At 38.6% G+C, this 22628-nt stretch overlaps 1 long non-coding RNA gene across 1 annotated transcript in view; it reads right to left on the minus strand.

The window, feature by feature from the left end:
* Positions 1–11680: 11680 nt before the first annotated feature.
* LOC309613479 overlaps positions 11681–22628 on the minus strand; it is a 28278-nt gene continuing 17330 nt past the window's right edge. The window contains exon 3 of the long non-coding RNA XR_014235753.1: positions 11681–22544. This is a non-coding gene — a long non-coding RNA (uncharacterized lncRNA). The remainder of the gene's footprint in view (positions 22545–22628) is intronic.

The raw sequence follows: 22628 nt of genomic DNA on the forward strand, positions 1-22628 counted from the left end.
CTCAGCATTACAAGGGTGGGCATTCTTTCTCTGCTTCTTTAATTATTTCTTCCCTCAGCTGAGAACGTCACTCCTGGATTCTTGCACCTCTCCATTGACTTGGCATACATCTTGAATTTCATGCAATATTTTATTTCAAAAAAATGTTAGAGCTATTTTGTGAAAAGTCTGTAAAAAGCCTATTTCCCTGTCTCCTATGAAAAAAGCTGGTAAACTCTTATGTGGTAGATTTGGAACAAGACATAAATTGAGCCACGATTCCCAGCCAGGCACAAATCCACAGGCATCACTATTAAATATATGGAAATGGTGCCAGGTACAAAGAAGTGCACAGTGTGAACACACAAATGGCAATTCATTGGTTTGTGGCACATGAAGTACCATCATAAGGCAGCACTGCCATCTGCTCAGAGGTAACTTGTCCACAAACCTACCCAGCACTGGAGAACAATGGAAGTGGTGCCAGTTGCTGGGCTGGTTTTTCCTTAGACAAAAGACTGATTCTTAAGACTGTGAAGGGCCATTTGCCCTCCAGCAAATGGCTGGGGAATGAGCTGGCCCCTTTATCTAGAGCTCAGGAAACCCCAAAGGACTGCAGAGAAGGTCATCTTCACAACTGAGAAGAGGAAATATCTTTAGGAGGGGAGGTATCTTCTGAGAATTTCACATCAGTGAAATTAAAGCAAAGATAGCACCCATAATAATTCAAAATTTCATTATAAACATCTCCCTAGAGACCAGAATACCCCATCTCCTTGTGGCACTGGGCCTTAATCCTCACTCTGAAATGTTTTATTCTTTGGGAGTCTGAAACAAGCTGGTGCTCATTTGCAAGTGGATGGGATAGTTTGAAAAACAGAGAAATATTGAATCCAAAGCAAGCAAACATCCACCCTTTCCTAATGGCGCTGAGCAGGGGCACAGAGGTGGGAGCTCCCTGCAGTGGTAATTCACATGCCTCTTGCCAAAAGCCACAGGCTTTTCTTCTCATTTATTTTAAATCATCCTCTCCAAACTCACCTCATAGTTCAGATTGCCAAAGCCCTTAAGTTCTAGCAGTGTGCTTTCCTTTTCTCACACCCTTCTAAAACATTGTGGTGTTTGATCTAATGCCAAGACTGACCACTGGGGAAATTTAGAAATGGAGCCACTCGGTATTTTTGTAACCAGAAGGGGAGAGGGGGAATATATAATTTCAGCAGTGTTGCCTACCCAGACTATTCGTCTGGTTGTTGTGGAAACTCTGTACTTCCAGAGAAATACACAAAAGTAGAAAGGAAAAGAAAGAAAGCAGCATCCAAAAATCCCACCCATAACCCTATAAACCTGAAGCAACCATTGTTGTTGGTATCTAGTCCTATTTTCTTCCAGTCATTTTAAGTTTTATTTCTAATGTGGTTCAGATTTGTTGGTTATTTCCTTGATTTATATACACTTTCCCAAAGGTTTAAACTAACTGTTTGCGTTTTATTCTCCCAATAGTTACAGATCCCCATTTTGTAGATGGTTTCGTAGATGGGATCCAAGGAGGTTAGAAGACTCACTTAATGTCACACAGATAATGGAGAGTCAGGCTGGAATATGAACCCAATTTCCCTGGCTTCATATCTCCAATTCTTCTCACTACAAACATAACTGCAAAATTGTGTTGCTGGAGTTAGATGGTTAAGCTGTCTAAATTTCAACTGGCATGTTAGTGAATAATGTAGCCTGAACAGATTAAGATCCACAGGTGCTGAGCTTCAGTAATAAAGCTCTGGCTTCCTTGATGCCTGAAAACTTTGTTCCAGAATAGTATTCTAAGCTTTCTTAAAATAGTTAATCTACCTTGCTCAAATACCCAATTTTCTACCAATGAGTTGTTGAAATGCTTTCATTGCATTCTGATGCAAACTGAATGAAAGATGACCCTTCATCTTGAAAATAGGTGGAAAATAGATAGCTAGTGGGTTTTATGAAGAGAAGTGTGTTGCCCTTGGCTTATAAACTCTAATTTATACCACCTTAGTTTTAGATTCTGTTGATTATTTTTTCAATCTGCAAGTATGGGTTGAGCTGTATTTGACAACTTGATATTTGTTGCTGTTTCTTTGTTTGCTGAACACTATTTTCTTGGAATTAATGCAAAATTTAAAATGGATTCCAAAACCATAAATAAAATTTACTGATTTATTTTTCAGAGTAAAAGTGCTTCCAGAGCAAGACAAGATGTCCTGTTCCAAATTCTAGTCTAGTCTACATTTTTGTAATTGAGTTAAGACTCTACAATAGCTGAATTTTGTAATGCAAAACTCAGAAACCACCTTTCCATAACATATATCTTGCATATGTTGTTCAGAAAAATAGTTAATTACCTAGTTCCTCCATGGAATGTCATAGAGGTACTCACCATCCCTCATTAGAATTGTTGAAAACCACTGATGAGACCATAAGCACTTACAAACCCTTTTCTTGTTCTGGCTCAAAGTTTCTCCATTGAAGTTCGCAGTTGCAGCTGAAAATGTGCCTTCCATCATTCATCACCTAATTTGTGTCTACTAGAAAGGATTGTATCTCTTGACAACAAACTCTTTTGGACGGGATACACTGAGAAAGGGATATTGAGGTACTTTACCTTCTTACTTTATGTTCATTATGAACCCATAAACTAGGTTAGAAATTGTCCCAGTATCATTAGTTCATTCATATTCTGCTCCAGATAAAATAAATCAAACTTGTACCTATGGCTTGTAACCATTGTGTCTCACTTTTTAAACTTGACCCAACTTAGCTCTATGACCAAAATATTGCACATAAATTCATACATAACAAATCACATATATAAATTTAAAACAAAGCTTAATTAATTTGTCTAGTTATAAAAATAATAAGTTTAATTATAGATACCTGACAAATATAGAAAAATAAAAATAATCAATAATCCTAGCATCCATAAAAGACCTGCTAATATTTTTGTGTACTTCTAGTTTTTATATGTGTTTGTATATATGTGTGCATATGTTTAAAACATCATATTGCGTATACATTTTCAGATAGTATCATATAAGCATTTTTATATCTTTAAAATGTTATAAACAATTGTTGATAGCTTAATCAAGTGCATTATTTACTTAGCTATTTTCTCCTATTATTGGCTAAGCTGTTTTTGGACATTTAACTATAATTGAGATTTTGTTAATTTAGAACTAAATACAGAAATTGTTAGATATTTATGATCAGATTTGTTTATATCAATGAAAAGTCAGAGAATATTCACTGGTTTAGCAAAATGTAAGAAAACAAACACTGGATTAACGGAATCCTTTTGTTTTATGTTGTTTGGGTTACTGTCCCTCTCAGGAGACAAGGGTTTATAAATGGATTTGAAGTCGAAACTGTCTTGGATTCTGAGCTTGATTCAGATTTTTAAAGTTCTCCAAGTTTCTGAATCCTCTTTATGAAATAGAGTTAATAATACCTTTTCTATAGGAGAATTGTGATAATTGAGGAGATTACACATGTAATGAGGCTTAGCATTAGGAGCAGTGAGCAAGACAGATATAGAAGCAAAACAAAGCAGCAGCATCAGTGGTCAGGTAGGATGAGTACAGGGTCTTACAGGACTACACAAGAGAGGCACCTAACTCAGACAGGAAGGTCGGGGGCAGGGATCAGACCAGAAAAGTCTACTTGGTGGATATGTAGGGGGTAACCAGGAGTAATAATGGAATTTCGTGTTTTCCAATGCCCAAAGAGAAGCAAGAAACAGTTTTATAAGGAAAGGACTTAGGAAAAGATAAGACTGCTGTAACAAGTGTTTGGGGTCTGAGTTGAGTCAGGAGTGCCACAGGATTTAATAATCTCTAGGAATCAAGTCTCCAGAAGAAGGGATTAATAGCCATGTCTAATCTACTTGATGGAACGAACCATTTGGATCTCTTCTTATGCCTCCTGTAGAAAAATAGAGGAAAATTCTTACCTATAGTCCTAAGACCTGAATATAACTACTTTCATATTTTGATATTTGGGGGATACTTTTCCTATACATGGTTGTTTTGACATGGTATGATCATTCTGTGTCTGTAATTAACATCTTTTTATTCACAACTTCATGTTATACTGGAAACATCTTCCCATACTCTTATCAACTCTGTAGAAACATAATTTTTAATTTTTGCATAATAGTCAAATATATTTACCATAATATACTTAACCCTTCTCCTGTTTAAGTCTATTACAATTATTTTCTAGTATTAATAGTGTTATGGCAAGCATCTTTATCATCTTTATTCATATTTTACCATAACTCCTTAGGACAGATACTATGGACCCAGATTACTGTGTTAATGGGAAAGAAGATTGTACTCAGTTCTTCTGGGGCCCTGCCTCACATACCCTCTGCCAGATCTCTCACTACATCTGTGGCTGAAATGGTCTTTTCTGTGGATACTTCAACTCATTTGTGCTGACAGTATCTCACCTTAAAGGTACTGCACACTTTTGCTTTTCTTCCTTCAATTATAGGAGACTGGCATTTGACCTGTGTACATGTGAAGCTCAGCAGTGTTGGGGAAAGAGCACCCCCCAGGGCAACCTTTGACCAAAGATTTGCTCTAGGGTGATGTCATGATAGATACTGCTCCTAGAGCCTGGCTTTTCCTCTTTCTCTATCTCACTCTATCTAGTCCCTTATTCCTGTTCCCTGGAATCACTTTTCCACACATGAGCTCTTATCGAGCTCTGCTTTGAGGGAAACCTAAGCTAAGGCAAAGATTTCTAAGGATCATAATACATGCATGTTGTAAAGTTGCTTTCCAAAATATTCATCATTCCTCATAGCTTTATTCTAGTGAAATCTGATTAGCTTTCTCCGAGGGTGGAGCTCCTAAATGAAAACTAAACTTTGAGTAAGAACTGAACAATAAATGCCTAAGTCCATCCAAGTACCAAAAATAACGATTTGTCCTTTTCAAGTAGAGTTTCATCTCAGCTCTAAAAGCAATTTGAGCCAGGACAAGTAATACATTAGGAGCTCTGCTCTACCAGTAGACCATATCTGCAAAGAGTTTGTTGCCATATGCCCAGAGCCCAGTGCCTGGAGGAAACAAAGCATAGTGCCTTTGCAAGCTTCGGGTCCCAACGACCTGACCTGCCATCTGCTTTGAATTTCTGAATTTTACATTCCACTCCTGGCCCTGCTTTAGTCCTGGAGGCTAGAATCCCACAGAAGACCAAACACAGTTCCGGGAGTTTTGCTCCTTTTATACATGGCCCACATGATTCTGGGGACTACCTCTGGCAGTATTCTGCTTCAGGGATTCCCAGAATTATTTCATCCATGTCTTCCTAATCCAGGATTTCTGCTCACTCCAAACTCGGGACCGCTTCTGTTATTGACTCCAGTTTGATTGGAATTGTAGTCATCTATATGAAATACAGTAACTAAGCACCACACTGGAAGACTATTTTAAAAGAAGTTTAGAGGATGTAAAACAGATGAAGATGGAATAGAGATATGAATCTGAGTGAAAAATTAAGTTCCGGGGAGTCTAGGAATGAAAATTCTAGGAACCCAAACATGGAGTCCCTTTGATGTTCTTTTCATCAGGTAGATGTCAGGCTTTGTTCACCAAAGCCCATTTAGGTTTGAGGGTAAGAAGCACAAGCTCCATATTTCTAGGTGTGTCTAAAATGCCCTAGGTTAAGACAATTTCTGGAGGATAGCTAAAAATTACACGATATGCTTTACATTTTACTGAATAAAAGGCTGTACTTAGCTTACACATCACTGTACTCACCAAGATGAAAAATCTTAACTCTTTCACTCTTCATTCATTCACTCATTCATTTAAGAGATGTTCAGGAGAGTATAAAGAGGCCACATTCCTTATAGAGATGTCTCTTGTCTGATAATACTTTATGTAACTGCAGGCAGGTGACCTTGCTGGGATGGTGACACTGAACTATTCATCATCAGAACTTAAAACTCTTTCTTTATCTAGAAATCCAACGCTTGTTTTGCACAAAATACACTTGCACATAATCTGCTTATGTACTTTAGAGACAACAATGTTATTTACTCTTCCAAAGTTACCTGGAGTCCATACCATTCATCACAGCTTGCAAATATATTTACTTTTTTCCTGATGGCTTTCATCTAATTTTTTTCCAGCTTCCTTTCCTCCAGTGAGTAATGAACTGGAAACAGAGACAGTTTCAGTTGTTATTCTGTACCGGGTAATCTCAAACCTGGGATGTTCTCTGCTGTCAGTGGCATTTGTACTATCATTAATTCATTTACTTAGCAAGTATTTATTGAATATTTTGCCAGGCAGAATACAACAGTGAAGAAAATAAAGGTGGTCCCTCTTTTCATAGAACTTATGGTCAGTTCTAGACATATCTAACCTTTGGGTTTAGGAGGGATATTAATCTAATTATTGGACCAAGTAGAAGTTGGGAGGGGGGTTTGGAATTAGTATTTAAACTTGGAAACCCAACAAGGGATGCTCATCCTCCTAAACCCATTGGCAAATTGTCAAGGGATTGATAGACTCCAGTGAGTTCCAGGAAGAATATGAGGGTTTCTAGTCATGCCGGGGAGAAAGAACAGCTTTTTCCTATTTCTGTGTCCTTGGCCAATCACTTCATCACCCTGAATCTCATTTTGTCTCAAGTGTAAAGTGAGGAAGATAATTCTTATTTCATAGAGTTGTGAATATTAAATGATTAAATACACATAAAGCACTAGAATGGTGCATGGCACTTAACAAGCACTCAGAAATATTAGCTATGGTTGCTGTCATTGATGATGTAGCCTTGAGAATCAATACTTTGGATTTGGGATTCAGGTATGCAATTATCATTCATGAGTTTTGTTTAGAGGTAATATGATATTGGCTCTGTAGTTCAGCTAAAGGATAAGCAGAGTACTAATGAAAGAGGATGGGAGCCTGAATAGAAGCAGTTCAGGGGAATGGGGATGGTAAGTGCTAGAAAGGTCCTGTGAGAAAAAGGCACTAATCCCAGAGTTGTTAAGTAAGACTTCCTAGAAGAGATGACATATAAATTGATTTCAGAGAATAAGGAGGATTTATCCATGAAGAGAGGGAGATTATAACTGTTAGGAAAAAGAGTAAGGTGTTTGAGGAACTGCAAATAATTTATTTTACTTGGGGTATAGTTGAGTAATGGTGAAAGAGGACACTAGAGAGGAGAACAAAGGCCATATATGGAGAAACTTCTTTGAAAATGACTAGTTAGGAAAGGCAACTAATGATAACTATCCCATAATGTTAATGGGTTAACCCAATAGAAGTTTACTTCTTGATAATTTAACAGTTTAATGCAGATATTCCATGAAAGATCTTCCATTCAGTGATCTGGGGATCCATAATCCCTCAATTTTCTTGCTTTATCATCTTAGATGCCTTAAGTATTGGAGGCTTCTGCTGAATTCTTGCATCTGGGATGAAGACACAGGGTAGAGAGAGAAGGTCATGTGGAAGGTTTTTATTCCTAGGCCTGTAAGTAGTAAGGATCACTTGAAGTGACATTCCATTCACCAGAAGTTGGTCACATGGCCACATCTGATTTCGTGGGAGGCTGAGAACATAGTCATCCCATGTGTCCAAGAGGACAATGGACAGGTTTTGAGAAGTAGTCTCAGCCACACAGTGTATTTCTTTTAATTGGAAAATGACAGGGAGACTGAAAATGTATTAACTAGGAATGTGGGCTTTATAATCAGACAGAACCAGTCTTAAATCTTGCTTCTGCCATTTACCAAACCTCAAGTAAATTACTCAGTTTCTCTGGCTTTCAGTTTTTCCAACTATAGAGTTGAAATCACAGTAGTACCAATCTCATAAATGTATAGAATAAAAATAACTTATGTAACTACCAGTTTATTGAATGTTTTCCATGTTTCATGCTCCAAGATGGGTCTTAGGGATATATTATCTCACCTGTTCTGCTCATAAACCCATAGAATCAATACCTTTGGGGGCTCAAAGATGGAGCAATAATGTATTTCTGGGAGAGTGGTAGGAAGGAAGGATTTATAGAGGGACTACTTCAGTTCTTGCACATGAAGCCTGAGTGTAAGTAGTCAGACCTGCAGGGGTAATAGGGTCCTCCAGGTAGAAGGAAAGGCACATACACATTCATTAGTTTATTAGTTCAATTAAGCAAATATTAATTGAACACCAATCATGTGTCAGGCATGGTTCTAGACACTGGGTATTCAGCAGTAAACAAAATACACATTTGCCAATAGCATGAAGTTTATAGCCTAATGGGATAGATAAAAACATAAGCAAATAAATATATAATATCAACTACTACTAAGTGTTAAGAAAAAAAGAGAATATTTTGGATTTATCCAAATTGATACGGAGGAATGTCCATGATAGTTTTGAAGGAAAAAAAGCAAGTTACAGAGTAATATAAATAATATGGTCGTATTTAAAAAAAAAAATCCTATAACTAAGGATACGTATTTGTTCATATGAGTGTGGAAAAAATTGTCGAGGAATGGGACTTCCCTGGTGACACAGTGGTTAAGAATCCACCTGCCAATGCAGGGGACACGGGTTCAATCTCTGGTCCGGGAAGATCTCACATGTTGTGGAGCAAATAAGCCTGTGCGCCACAACTACTTAGCCTGCGCTGTAGAGCCTGAGAGCCACAACTACTGAAGCCTGCATGTCTAGAGCCTGTGCTCCGCAACAAAAGAAGCCACCACAGTGACAAGCCCACGCACCACAATGATGAGTAGCTCCCACTCACTGCAACTAGAGAAAGCCCGCGTGCAGCAATGGAGACCCAAAACAGCCATAAATAATAAATAAATAAGTAAGTGAGTAAATAAATAAATAAGATTGTCGAGGAAAACACACCAACCTGATAACATTAGTTATCTCAGGGGGCTGGAGCTGGTGAAGGAGAGAGCCATAGAGTATTAAGTTTTTAAAATATATTCTCAAGTAATTTGAGCAGTTGGTAAAATAAATCCAGTCATTAAAAACTATGCCTGTAATATTCATGGTCCATCTCAAACAAAATTGTGTCACCAATAGTCTTACAAGCAAAAGATGAGGGCATACTAGGGTTTAAGCCGGGGTCCTTGATGCACCCTCAGCACCATATCCATCAGCAGCTACATTGACCTGAGTGGGACCAGTCAGACTAAAGGAGTAAGCTCTTTCGGAAGGTGAAAGTGAGTGGTTGGTGTCACTGAGTTCATCCTTTCCACTGCCCTCAGTAAGTCGGCCTGTTTTGTTACCTTAAGAGCCTGAAATCAGTAATGTGCAACTGAGTTTTTTCTTGTGACTTCTTTCATACTTGGATCTCAGCCCTTGATTTCAGAAACATTACAGTACACATAATAATTAACAAATCAAGGGCTCTGATTTCATTTAGAATAATATAATAGAAATACCTCAGATTTGGGGCTTACTCCATGACTCTTAGCAGCTTTGAGGACTTTAAAGGTGAAGCTTAAGAAAACACAATAGTACAAATCACAAAATGTAGTTGTGAGGATAGAATGAAGTTATGTAAGGGCCAGGTGAGCATATAGCACATACTAATGACTGTTAACATTTACTGAGCACTTACTATGTGCCAGGTAATATGCTAAGTGCTTGGCATGAGCCAGGTGTGCTTATTAAATAAGGCACAAATTGGTTAAGTAACTAGGATTCTAACTTATATAAGTGGTTAGACTATACTGCACTATACTGACTTCCAGATAATTAGAAAGTCACTGAATACCTTGTTGCTGTTTTTTTAATTTTGGTGTTGTAATTGTTATTGCAGTGTTACTCTGAATCTAACGCATCTATTCTGCTTTGATCATGCAGATTTTGGTCTCTTTGGGGACTGTACTTGCTCCATCAACCATCCCTTTCTTTCACCTGTTATAGTGCAACCAATAACAGAGACAGCAAGCCTTGGAGCAACCTCCAAATGTTATCTCTTAACCAGCATTATAACCTTATAAAATAAGGAAGGTTTTTCCATTTCTTAGAGAGAGCACTGTGGCTCAGAGAGTTCAGTCGCATGGCCAGTGTCACAGTGCCAATAATTATATCCCATTCTAATCCCCATTAGCTTTCCACTTCATCATAGACTTCTATGTTTAGAATGCCATTCCTAGGATTAAATACATTAAGCCTGCATTTCCCAAACTGTGTGCTGAGGCACCCCAGGGTGCTGCAGCTAATTCATAAAGGCCTTTTAAAAATTTTTCAAGAAAAACCCAGTGATACTCAACATCTTTCAGAGACCACATGAGTTACTAGCTCTGGATAGTTCAGAGTTTCAATATCAGATCACACTACATTCCTTCTGATGATGTCACATCTTTGCAAGGCTAGGATTTTTATTTAAAAACAAGTACTAGGTCTGTGGGAGGAGGAGCTATATGGGAACTCTCTGTATTTCCCACCCAATTTTGCCATGATCATGGCAGTCTAACAAATCTTCATGCTACAACTTAATCCAAAGAATCCGGAAGGATCCCAGGAAGTGTTTAAAGGCAATAAACTCTACCTGGAAGAAGTATTTCTTGTGGGATTATCTATTTCTCTTTGAAAAGTATCATAGCACCTCCTAAAAATATAATGAGAAATTGGAATATTCTGAGTGCAGCAAGGCCAGACAAGGGGTGTTAGTCAAGTCAATGCATCCCGCCTCTAGCACGGGGCCTAACGCGCCATGTCCACTCAACAAATGTTTCTATGATTGAAAGTATATCAATACATTCAGTAATGATTGTCTATTCCAGGGAAGAAGAACCCTTTATAGAAAGCATAGCATGTTTTCCTGAGATAGCCTGAAAGAGGCACGTTACCCATTTGAGTTTCTAACCCACTCTTTGGGTTCCAAATATGTTATTGGAATCTTCTTTTTCATTATTGTTTAATTACCATGGAACCTCTAATCCAGGCCAGAAATTCCTCACTGCCCACATTTCTTTCTACTTCAGAATGCATATCTAATAGCAAGCAATTACTTTTCCTACTTTCTCACTTGGAATCTGGTGAGCTGGGAATTGCTATCTAGCAAAATCAGGAACATCTGTGAAGGGCAGCCTAGTGGGGAGAGTTAGCAGGGAGATTTTCTGCATGGTAACTCTCTTTTCCTCTGCAGGGATTGCTCTAGGACAGTTACTTGTAAGGCCTTCTCTGACTTTTCAAATGTCTTTCTATCCCTTCCTTCCCGCCCTTCTTCTCTAAGGGGGAAAAAAAGAGTTTTGTGTTTAAGAGGTCAAGTGACTTAAAGGAACCATTCCAGCCTTCTGAAAAGTTTCCATTTCAAACACATAATAATTCCGAAGGAACAACCTCAACTCTGTTTTGCTTCCAGGTATGGCTTTGATTTTCATGTTGGCTTGCACCGAACACTTACTATTTTAACTGGTCTTCCAAGAAGCCGGGCTCAGTGCCTGAACACTGGTACTTTTTCACATTTGGCCATAACAGAGCTGCTGCTGGAGCTGGAGCTTCAGAAGATTAGAAACCGCATTCATTCTTATACTCATCCTTAAGCCTCATGGCTATCAGTCTTCTATCATATTCAGAAACACAATTTTGTGCTTGGAAAACATATTCAACATGGAATGGTTTTGGATGATTTTAGGGAAACAAGGGAAAGGAAATGATCCTTTAAAATGTATTAAATACATTGTTTTGGATTATTTTCCCTGTTTTTTTTTTTATTTTTGGAACAAAAATCTACTCTGTGTTCTTTGGCTCAACTGGTACCTTGATACATCTGCAATTTTTGGAAAAGGCAAGTTCAAGGGCGAGAGAGATGGGTTTTTTGGGGGGGGCAACTAATTTGTTGTTGTTGAACAGCCTCTCTGCTCTTTGAGCAGACAACAAAAGTGTCATGATCTGGTTTAGGGAGCTGCTGATAAATTATTCATACCACTAATGATGACTCTGAATCTTCCTGTGGAATGCTGTGACTTCATTTTCTTCTTTGTGAAAGACAAAAACACTTTTGTAGACATTGCTGGCCCACCTGCATGCTTGAGGCAATCAGTTGTGACGTATTCCTGACACACATCCCTTTCCTCCCATTCTCCAGGCTATGGTTTTTTGTTTTTTTTTTTAAATTTATTTATTTATTTATTTTTGGGTGTGTTGGGTCTTCACTTCTGTGCGAGGGCTTTCTCTAGTTGAGGCAAGCGGGGGCCACTCTTCATCGCGGTGCGCGGGCCTCTCACTATCGCGGCCTCTCCTGTTGCGGAGCACAGGCTCCAGACGCGCAGGCTCAGTAGTTGTGGCTCACAGGCCCATTTGCTCGGCGGCATGTGGGATCTTCACAGACCAGGGCTCGAACCCATATCCCCTGGATTGGCAGGCAGATTCTCAACCACTGCGCCACCAGGGAAGCCCCAGGCTATGGTTTTAAAACAGAAACCTCTGCATATCTGACCTTCTTTTGTATGACAGACATAAGTTCTTAAATGAATTCACCAGGTTGAAGAAGTGGGAATTCCCCCATAAGCTCCTTATGATTAAGGATCTGACACCCTGGATCACATGAATATCTAAATTGCCAGGTGCAGGTGCATATGCCTTTGAAACAGTAGAAATTTTAGAAGCTTAGGCAATATTAATAAGGAGACTAAGCTATTGAGGTGTGAAACTCTATGAATAGTCTTTATTGAGACCTTACTCTATCCTAAGAATTTGGTACATATTATCTCATTTAACTCTTATAACAGTCTTATTTTGCTAATGAGGAAACTGAGTCTTAAATAGGTTAAGTAATTTTTTTCAGTGACACTCAGCTATTAAGTGGTAAAACTAAAGAGTGAATCAGGAATATTACTCCAAACCCCATGCTGTTAACCATACAGTTGTTTCTTAAGTCCTGTTATGTGGCAAACAGGATGCTAAACGTTGGGAGTATAAAGGCATATAAGCCATTGTGCCTCTCCTCAGGTATTTTACATTTTAGACTCATATCCTTCGATTATATTATTTGTTCATTGGAATAGCATTAACTGAGTGTCCATCAGTAAGCTGTGCCAGCTTCTATGTTGTGCAATGTTTGGTGGCATGATTCTATCTTCAGAAACAAAATCTAGGGCATGCCATCGACACAGAATCTGAATAATGAGTTGGGATATAATGGGATGGAATTTTTGAGTTGGGATGTTTTGCCACTGTGAAGAGGAAGAGAGAAAGGGAGAGGTGGGGTACCCAGCTATCAAGAAAAGTGAAGCTTCTCTAAGTCTGTGAATCTGTTTCTGTTTTGTAAACAAGTTCATGTGAGAGAATGAACTTATGGTTACCAGGGTGGAAGGGTGGGGGGGAGTTATATTGATAGGGAGTTTGGGATTGACATGTACACGATGCTATATTTAAAATGGATAACCAACAAGGACCTACTGTATAGCACAGGGAACTCTGCTCAATATTATGTAACAACCGAATTGGGAAAAGAATTTGAAGAAAAATAGATACATGTATATGTATAACTGAATCACTTTGTTGTACACCTGAAACAAACACAACAAAGTTAATCAACTCTACTCCAATATATAATATTAAAGTTAAAAAATAAAAGACAAGAGAAGCTTTTAACATCTAAGGAATGACTGCCTTTGTGGTTTCCATTCTGAAGAAAAATAGGCCATGCCAAGATGAGATAGTTTTTGTCAGTTTCTGGCCACCTCACGGAGAAAAGAAAATCTTCATTTGGACTCAAGATTGGCAAGTAGAGAAGCTGGAGGACAGTAGAAGCCAAAGTTCTGCCAATGACTTTTGCTGCTGGAAACTGGGCACTTGGTGAGCAAGGAACTACGGAGGAGACAAGCACATAGATTCCCTTCTCCTCTGCCTGGAGCATCTGTGGAGTGGACTAACCCAGGACTGAAGCAGGGAGAGGTGTGATGTTAGGGCTTATGACAACCACCTCCTACTCCTTCCCTTGCCGAGTGGCTAGAGATGGCAGTATCTGTGCCATTGAGGCATTGCGTGTGATATTTTTAACAGGCAACATTTTTGTAGGAAAACTGTTTCTGCCATTTAATGGTAGGAAGTGTCACTTTCCTTCATCGTTAAGAATAAATTCTAGGTTCCAGTTTTTGATTTTGATTCTTAAAGAGCTTTTCTTGGAAGAGGAGGCCAAAGCTCTTCTTCAGTGAGAAGTCTTTTCTTTGTAGTCTCTGCTACCCAGTGTGTCATTAAGCAAACTACTCTTTGCAACAGGATGTAGAAAATTAGGAGGGAAATATTTCCCTCTGTCCTCAAGGAAGGAAGAGAAAATGGTGATAAAAAATTAGAGGCATTTGTCTAATACATCACAAGAGGCAATTGAAGGGGAGGCAAATTTGCTTCAACTCAAAGATAGGCAAATTCAGCCTGAGATCTTCCTGGTGAGTCTAGGTCTTTGCAAGGAAATTAGTTCAACTCATTAGACTTCGATTGATCATCCACTCTGTTGGGCCCTGTGCAAGCTAACATGGGTGTCAATTAGGATAGACTAGGTTATGTGCAATAAGAAACAATCCTCAAATCTCAGTGGATTAAAACCAAATGGTTATTTCACACTCAAGGTATGTGTCCAATAGACGTTGACAGCAGAATCCTTGTAATCATTCAGGATCCATCTTGACACGAGCTTCCACAGTCACCACCACAGGAAAAGGAGATGTGGTGAGTTAGAACACTGGATCTTAAAGTGTCTGCCCACAGATGACACACATCTCTTCTGCTCCTATTGCCTGGATGAAGGAAGCCACCTGTAACTTCAAGGGGGCAGGGAAGTGAAATCCTATCGTGTGCTTGGAAGGAGAACCAGAAGTATTTGGTGAAAACTCTAAAGATCATCACAATAGGCAAACCTGATGATGTACCCCAGCCTCCGCTAATATAAAAAGCACATCAGATAGAGGATGAAGAAAGGGGAGGTATGCTTTGCTCCAGCTCACCTGCAAGAGGAGAAAACTGAAGCTGACTGAGGAGGGAGGAATGTGTGTAAAAAGTTGATGAACTGATTTTATCTTTCATTAGCTTTAGGAGAGCACTAATGAAATCCTCAATTTACTGCATATTCCTCATTTAGCTACCATGTATCATACAGTTACAACATAGACAAGAACTGTCCTAGAGGATTTACATGTATTATTTCATTTAATCCCCTCAAAGTCTTTATGTACAGTGTATTATTTTTATTTATATATCTTAACATCACTATGAACTAATGGATTCCTTTTTCATTCAGTTATTCATTTTTTGATGAGCAAATTATCTCAGATTTCACCAACTAATTCAGGCTAATTCCTGTTTTTTTTCAGTCAACTTTATTGAGGTATAACTTATATACAATAAAACGTATCCATTTGAAGTAGTCCTAGGACAGTTAAGCAAATTAAGAACATAATATTAGAATTTAATACTATGGGTAAGAATTTTATTCTTGTTTTCGAGCATGCCTAGAAACTTCAGCCATAGTAATGCAAAAATATCAAAACAGGTTTCAAGTATTTATCAGAAAATTTTTCGAAGGATAGGAGAAAACTTGAGATGTTCAGATTCTTTTGTTCCAGCAAAACAAATTTCTTGTCGTTTTACAATTCTAATCTGTCTTCTTTGGTTAACCATCTTCTGTCTGGCTTTACCCTATGATCCAGCTATTCTGTACACCTCATACCTCTGGGCCTTTGCACATACTAGTCCTTTTGCTTGTGATGCCCAGTTTGCTTGTCTTCCTGGAAAAGTCCAACTTTTTTCTTTAAGACTTGGTTCAACCATCACTTTCTCTAGGAAACCTTCCCTGAACAGTTTTTCTCATATGCTGCCTTCACGTATTTCCATCAGGGCAATAATTATTCTCTGTCAAAATTCTTAGCCACTGAACTCTTACAGGGAAAGGCTGTGTTTTTAATTTGTGTATCTTCAGTACCTTACAAATGGTCAGGGTCTCAATATTTGTTGAATAAGTTGAATGAATGCTTATGCTGATGTTATTACAGTACATTATTCTTTTTTAGGAGGGGTTCTCTGTAAATACAAGCTCTCTATTTCAAAAATTCTTCAATCAAAAAGAGCAGTTAGCCAATAGACTCAGGCAGATAAGGTCAAGGTATTTATATAAATGTAAATGTTCAGTCGGGCAGTAGAGTATGGATTCTCGGGACAGAGGCATGTCTTAGGAATCTAGTCCTGAAACTAAACGTGTTATCTTGGCTTAACTTCCTAATATTTTGAGGCTTAGTCCTTCCTCTTAAGATGGAGATGATAAGGCAGATATTTTTTGAGGAAGAAAAGTAATGTATATGCATATCCCAGCTCTCATGGGAAGTTCCTTTGCACTTTTAGAAGCTGTCCAAAGAAGCTGACCACTCTTTCCATCTTTATGGGCATTGTATGTACATTAAAGAATGACTTTTTATGCTTTGAAGAACTGGGCTGATGACCCTGTAGCTTAGTAAACACCGCACAAATGGGTAGATCATATGTGTATGAAGGGTATATGCATTTTCCCGTTTGGTTGGGCAAAAGGCACATCTCCCCACCCTTCCAGCTTTACAGAATGGATGAAGGATCCAACAGTGCTTCATTCCTTCCCTTCAAGCCTGACAGGGACTATGCCTGCTTTCATTGCTTTCAGAAATAATTACATGTTGAAAGCTCTGACTAGAAGGATTAGAGATATGAATAACAACTTGACAGGTCAAATCAAATACATTCTGATTTGATTACATTACTAAGTCAGTTATTATTTCTTGTCACATTAATTATGGCAAGAGTTATAAAATGTGTCTTTCAATAATTCCCTAACTCAATCATAATGGCCACAGCCTTGTAGAGAATCTGTGTAACATCAAGGGTACCTATTTGTCTGACAGCAGAGGAGGGACTGGAAGGAGAGAAAGGTTTTTATATTAATTTATTTACTGAATATTTATTAAGCACCCACTCTGTGTTAGACACTGGACTTATTATAGATATTGGGGATACAAAAATAAAAAATTCAGCCCCTACTAGTCTCAAGGATCTCACAGCTCTGAGGGTGAGACAGTCCTACAAACAGATACACCCATTGTAAGTTGTAGGAGGAAAGTAAAAGGCTCAGTAAGAGGGTGGAAGAGGCTTAATTATGATGATATATTCAGAGAGGTCTTCACAGAGGATTTCCTATTTGGATCTCCTATTATCTTGCATTAATTCTACCCAGAAACTGGATAGTATATATTTTGCTGAACAAGATCATTGCTAGTAGAATAAATGACCCAGGAACATACTGAAAAGGTGCATCAAGGCCTAGCGAACAATCACATTATCACTCTGCCCCTAACAATACACATGCCCAAAGTTTTAAAATGAGACCAAGGGGTATTTAGTGTTGAATCAAAATATAAAGGGTTAAAAAATAAAAAGTAAATAAATAAATAAATATATACAGAGTTACTTTGGTGTATGATATGCACTTAAACATATACTTTAGCTTGAGGGTCCCTCCCATGAGCCAAGTACAAGGCTAAGCACATCCTACTACCTGAGCTCACTTAACTCTCTCATGCTCCTCTTGAAGCAGACAGTATTCTCAAGGATTTGCAGATAAGACATTGAGAGTTAGAGGGGTTGAGTAACCTACCATAATCACATGACTAGCACGCGGCAGCAGTAAGATTCAGACTTGGTTATCACTGATTTAAAAGAGCATTCCACTGTGATTATGGAGCAGTGTAAAATATACACACTATTTTTCCCAAGATGGGTCAGAACAAGTAAGAGAATTGCCCTAGATCATAACGCAATTTAGTGGCAGAGCTGGAATTTGGACTCCAGACACACAAGCTGACTCCAAGTAACTTTATTCTCTTTGCAAATGATATATTAAGCCACAGTGTGTATTCCTGGGCATCTTGTAACTACACACATTTGATATAAAGAAAGTGATGCAGAGCACACCCAAAGAAAAACAAACTGCTCTATCTAGAAGTTTTATAAGAATTCAACATGTCAAATTCCAGACTCTCACTAACTTTATTTTCTTGTTTAATGAAGAAAGGTGAGGGGAAGAGAAAGCGAATCAAGTAAGCACTCTGCTAAGAATAATAATAATAATTTACAGCAATAGTTGTCATGTACCTGGCATATTTTGTAAAGCTTTATAAGCATTTTATATGGATTAATGTGTTTAAGCTTTATACAAACCCTAAGAAGTAGGTTCCATTATGATTTTCAGTCTATGGAAGTGGAAACTGAGGGGAGAGAAGTTAAATCTCTAGCCTAGGGCACAAAACTAATGATAATTGGATAGTCATCATTCCAATCCTCATGTTCATGCTTTACAAATGGTTTCTCATTTAACAGTGGATATATTCATATCAAATCTTTTTATTGCCATTTTCCAGATGATGAACTGAGGCTCAGAGAAGGGAGAATGAAGTGCCCAAGTGGTCACCAAGAACATGAGGCAAAGAAAGAATTTTAAACCCATGACTCTGAGTTTGTTTTGAGCACTAGTAGACTGCCAGACCAGAAGTACATAGAAAAGTACACTTGGATATCAACAAGATCCCTATAGCATGATGCAGACAGGAAGGGTGGCTTCTCTTGACTCTATTAGTCATAGGTTGAATGAATCTTTTTGTCAGTTTCCTATTGTCCCCAGCTCCTTACAATTATGGACTGATGATTTCAATCATGGGGTAAGCCCCTCTGTTATCTGAATTATCCTTAACCAAAACAGACCACATCATAGTAGGCTCACACTCACCAGCAGGTTAGAACTAGAATTTATCTTACTCATTTTAAGAGGCAGCTGTAGTATAAACAGTATGTGCAAGAACCTATAAAGTAGAACCTCTACAGCTAACTGAATGGGTTCAAATCTTGGCTTAGCTCATTTCTATCTGTGTGACCTTTGACAAACTATTGATCCTTTCTGGGATGCACCCTTTCCTGGTCCCATTATAGTTAAGGGGAATTTCCACCTCTAGCCATGGCCTCAGACCCTGCCTGATATGATCCCCAGACCACTCACAGGATTGTCACACACTGCCTAACCCTTTCTAGTACCCTCACAAACACTGCTTTCTATGTGCCTAGGACACTGGCTGGGACAGTGTCACAAAAAATTTCCTATCTGAGATCATGGTGAGACCATCTTTGTGACTTTAAGAATCTGCTCAGATTCTTGATTTCCATGGATATCACAATGAGAGAAGACAAAGCTGAGCTTTTATACCTCACTGACCATGTGACACTGACTCTTGTTGAATCCACTCAAAGAAGAATCCTGCCCTGTGCAGGACCACCTCAGCTCTGTGCTAACCTGGTTTCCTTCCCCTTCTCGGCACCTGCCCAAGGTACAAGTTACTTGCTGTTGAATGTATATGAGTTACCTATCACTCAAGTATGTTGATAACCAGCCAAAGACAGTCCAGAGGAAGTTTTCTAGTGTTCTACCCTTGGACTTCTCTTAACCAGTATTTTAGATGAAACATTTCTATCTCTTGGTAAGATTATAAAAGGCATGATCCTAAGATTCCAGGAGATGTTTGAAGGTAAATTAATGTACTGGATAAAGATGGATGTGGATGGGAACTAAGATACCTCCTTATTTTAGGAACCCATTTTCTGTGATTCTACTCATTGGGGTTTTCTGGGAAGAAGTTAATTTATTCATAAAATAGAATTGTAAAACCTTACTGTTTGAAGTTAGGAGATCAGTAAAAACAATGTCTCAGGATTTCATCCAGTTCTAGGATGTACTATTATGGGACTGATAGTTTTAGTTTTGTGGTTTTTAATGACTGCTGTTGGCCCAACTTACTCCAGAATCCAAGATTATGCAGCTAATGTTTACTCACTTTTTAGTATTTATATAATTGGTCCCTAACAGAGTTAATTTTGCTCTAATTTGCCAGATTTTATACACTAATTATGTATTTTGCCAGAAGTTGAAGATTTTTCTAATAATCTGCACTCAAGAGGGAGGCAGACCTTATATGCAGTGGCTGAAACAATTTGGCCCAAATGGTTGATGCCACAGGCAAAATATACAAAGATTGTTCACTTGAAAATTATGACTCTTTTTCAGGATTTTACGTTGCATTATTTGTTTTATGGACTATTCAGTATGCATTGCACCAACACTAATTACTGTACTAATAAGTCAGTGTGTTACCAAGATGTTTTGCCATTATAATTACAGCCACATGTTGTTGTCCTTCTCAGACAGTCCAGGCTTAATTGCATCATTTTTCAGGAGAATTTATGTGGTGCAACTTAATTCAAAATTAGCACATGAATATATGAAGTGCAAACTATTTTCTGCACTGACTCATATGCAGAATAAATGTTCTAGAGAGGGTAGCCAAACTTTGATGTTTCCAGTTGCCTGTGTAATTTCCATGATGAGCCTCCAGTGGTAATTCATGGAAGGGGGGCGTGTCACAAAATGGCAGAAGAATCTGGGTCAATATATAGAAAGAACATTGTGCAAAGTACTAGGAGCATGGGTTCTTGTCCCTGCCATTCATTTGTCATATGTCTCTTGGGGTTATTTTTCTTTACTGGGACCTCAATTTCCTCAACTAAAAATTTAGCAAGTTGTTCAAATGAGCTCTGGTTCTCTTTAGCTGTCTCTTCTAATAATGTTTTACTTCTATGAGTGTAGTTCTGTGAAGGTAATATTAAAAGTCTGCCTGTCCTTTAAAGAATGACTATTTTTTCCCATGCTTAAAATTAACAATGATGCCTAAGATGGAAATAACATAGATCATTTGAATTCTACATTCCATAAGCCACCCCCTTCCCAGTATTAGCCTATATAACTTCTTCCTTACCCTTTTATTACTTTGGGTTTTTTTTTCCTTCCATCTCTTCCTTTTTCCTTTCCTTCCTGGGTTCATGACCAGGTGTTCATGGATATGTACATATTGCTCTCCTGGTCTTTGGAAGTTGGGCTCCCACTGCTGATAGCTTTCTATATTTGTGTGGAAGAAAGGTCATCTTATGCCCCTGACCCTGCACGCTTAGATTGTTTTTTAGTTTGTGATGTTAAGTTCTAATACTTTAAACTAAATTCGACTGGCTTTCAGATGGTATGAAACTTGGCCCAGAAGGCAAGTTCTTCCCCTTTCTTGCATAGAACACTTGGGCTAAGCAATGAGCTGTGGTTGGATGAGGCAAAGAACACCAGTTCTTGTCCTAGAGTTCCTGTTAACCACTCATGTTTTATTTCTGCAAAGAACCTGGGTTTAAGAGAGATTTTTCTCAGAGAACTAAGTAGAGACTGGAAGGATAGGAAAAGAGAAATAAGTATCAAGAGCCATATGCTGTTGAAGCCTCAAATTGCATCCTGGCTCTGCCCCATTTGGGCAAATCTCTGAAACTTGGCTTCCTTATCTTTTAATTGGAGATAACCCTACTCACATGATTAAATGAATAACATATAAATCATGAGTCCTACAAAACCCCTAAAACATAATTATTTCCTATGTCCTTAAAGGCAACCCAATAAATACATGCAGTTGGTGATAAGAGCATTCCAGGTGGTGATAAATGTCTCTCAGGAGACACTGAGAGCCTTGGCCTGTGGAATTCTTTAACACCCAATGGTGGTGTGGAGCAAGGAGTGATGGATTCTTTCATTTCTTTCTTTCAAAACTATACTCCAAGGGCCTTTTAAGTGCCAGTCAGGATGTTAGGCACTGGAGGTACAGCAATAAAAATACATAGTCCTCGATCTTGATGAGCAGAGAGGCTACATTAAGACAGGATAAAATATCTTGATTGGTCACAAGTTTGCCCCATAATCTCAAGAAGGATGACATGTATGGTGAGTATCTGACATTCTTGATTTAAAACAGTGGTTTTCAATCAGGGAGATTTTTCCCTTCTGGGGTCAGTTGGCAATGTCTGGAAAAATTTTTGGGTGTCATCACAGGGCAGGGGTAGGGGGAGGAGCGTTATTGGCATCTAGTGGATAAAAGCTAGGGATATTATTAAACTACCTATAAGGCACAGAACACCCCTCTCCTTACTCCTCAACAAGCTATTATTCCGTCCAAAATTTCAATAGTTCTAAGCTTGAGAAATCTTGGTCTAAGTAAATATTATCCATGCTACTGTAACAGTTCATATTTGAGATAACAGAGCATGAGATAAAGTTGCAGCAACAGCACTACATAGGAAATGAACGTAAGAGGGAAAATGAGACCATAAAGAATATGAAGAAAATTACTTAATTGATTGGAAATGGAGGTGAAGCAAGGGAGAAGAGTCAAGGATGGGTCTAAGAATTATAGGTTAATGACAAGAAGGATGGTGATAACATTGTTAGTTATATATTGGTTGTAGGGGAAGAAGAAATGATGGATTTGGTTTTCGATATGTTGGCAGTCAGATGGACACATCTAGGAAGAGTCAGAGTGAGGGCAGGGGCGGGGAAGGCAGTTTAGGCCACTGGAAACCCTAGGGTCTGGGAGGTATAGGAAGCGTACTTGAGGATGTGAGATTGAATTGCATCTTCAGACAGCCACTCTGCACATGACACATTCAATGAAAAGAAATGCCCCAGGGCTTCCCTGGTGGCGCAGTGGTTGCCACAACTACTGAGCCTGCGCGTCTGGAGCCTGTGCTCCACAACGATAGGCCGCGATAGTG

The sequence above is a fragment of the Balaenoptera borealis genome (assembly GCF_965194805.1).
Source record: "Balaenoptera borealis genome assembly, chromosome: 1".
Lineage (NCBI taxonomy): Eukaryota > Metazoa > Chordata > Mammalia > Artiodactyla > Balaenopteridae > Balaenoptera > Balaenoptera borealis.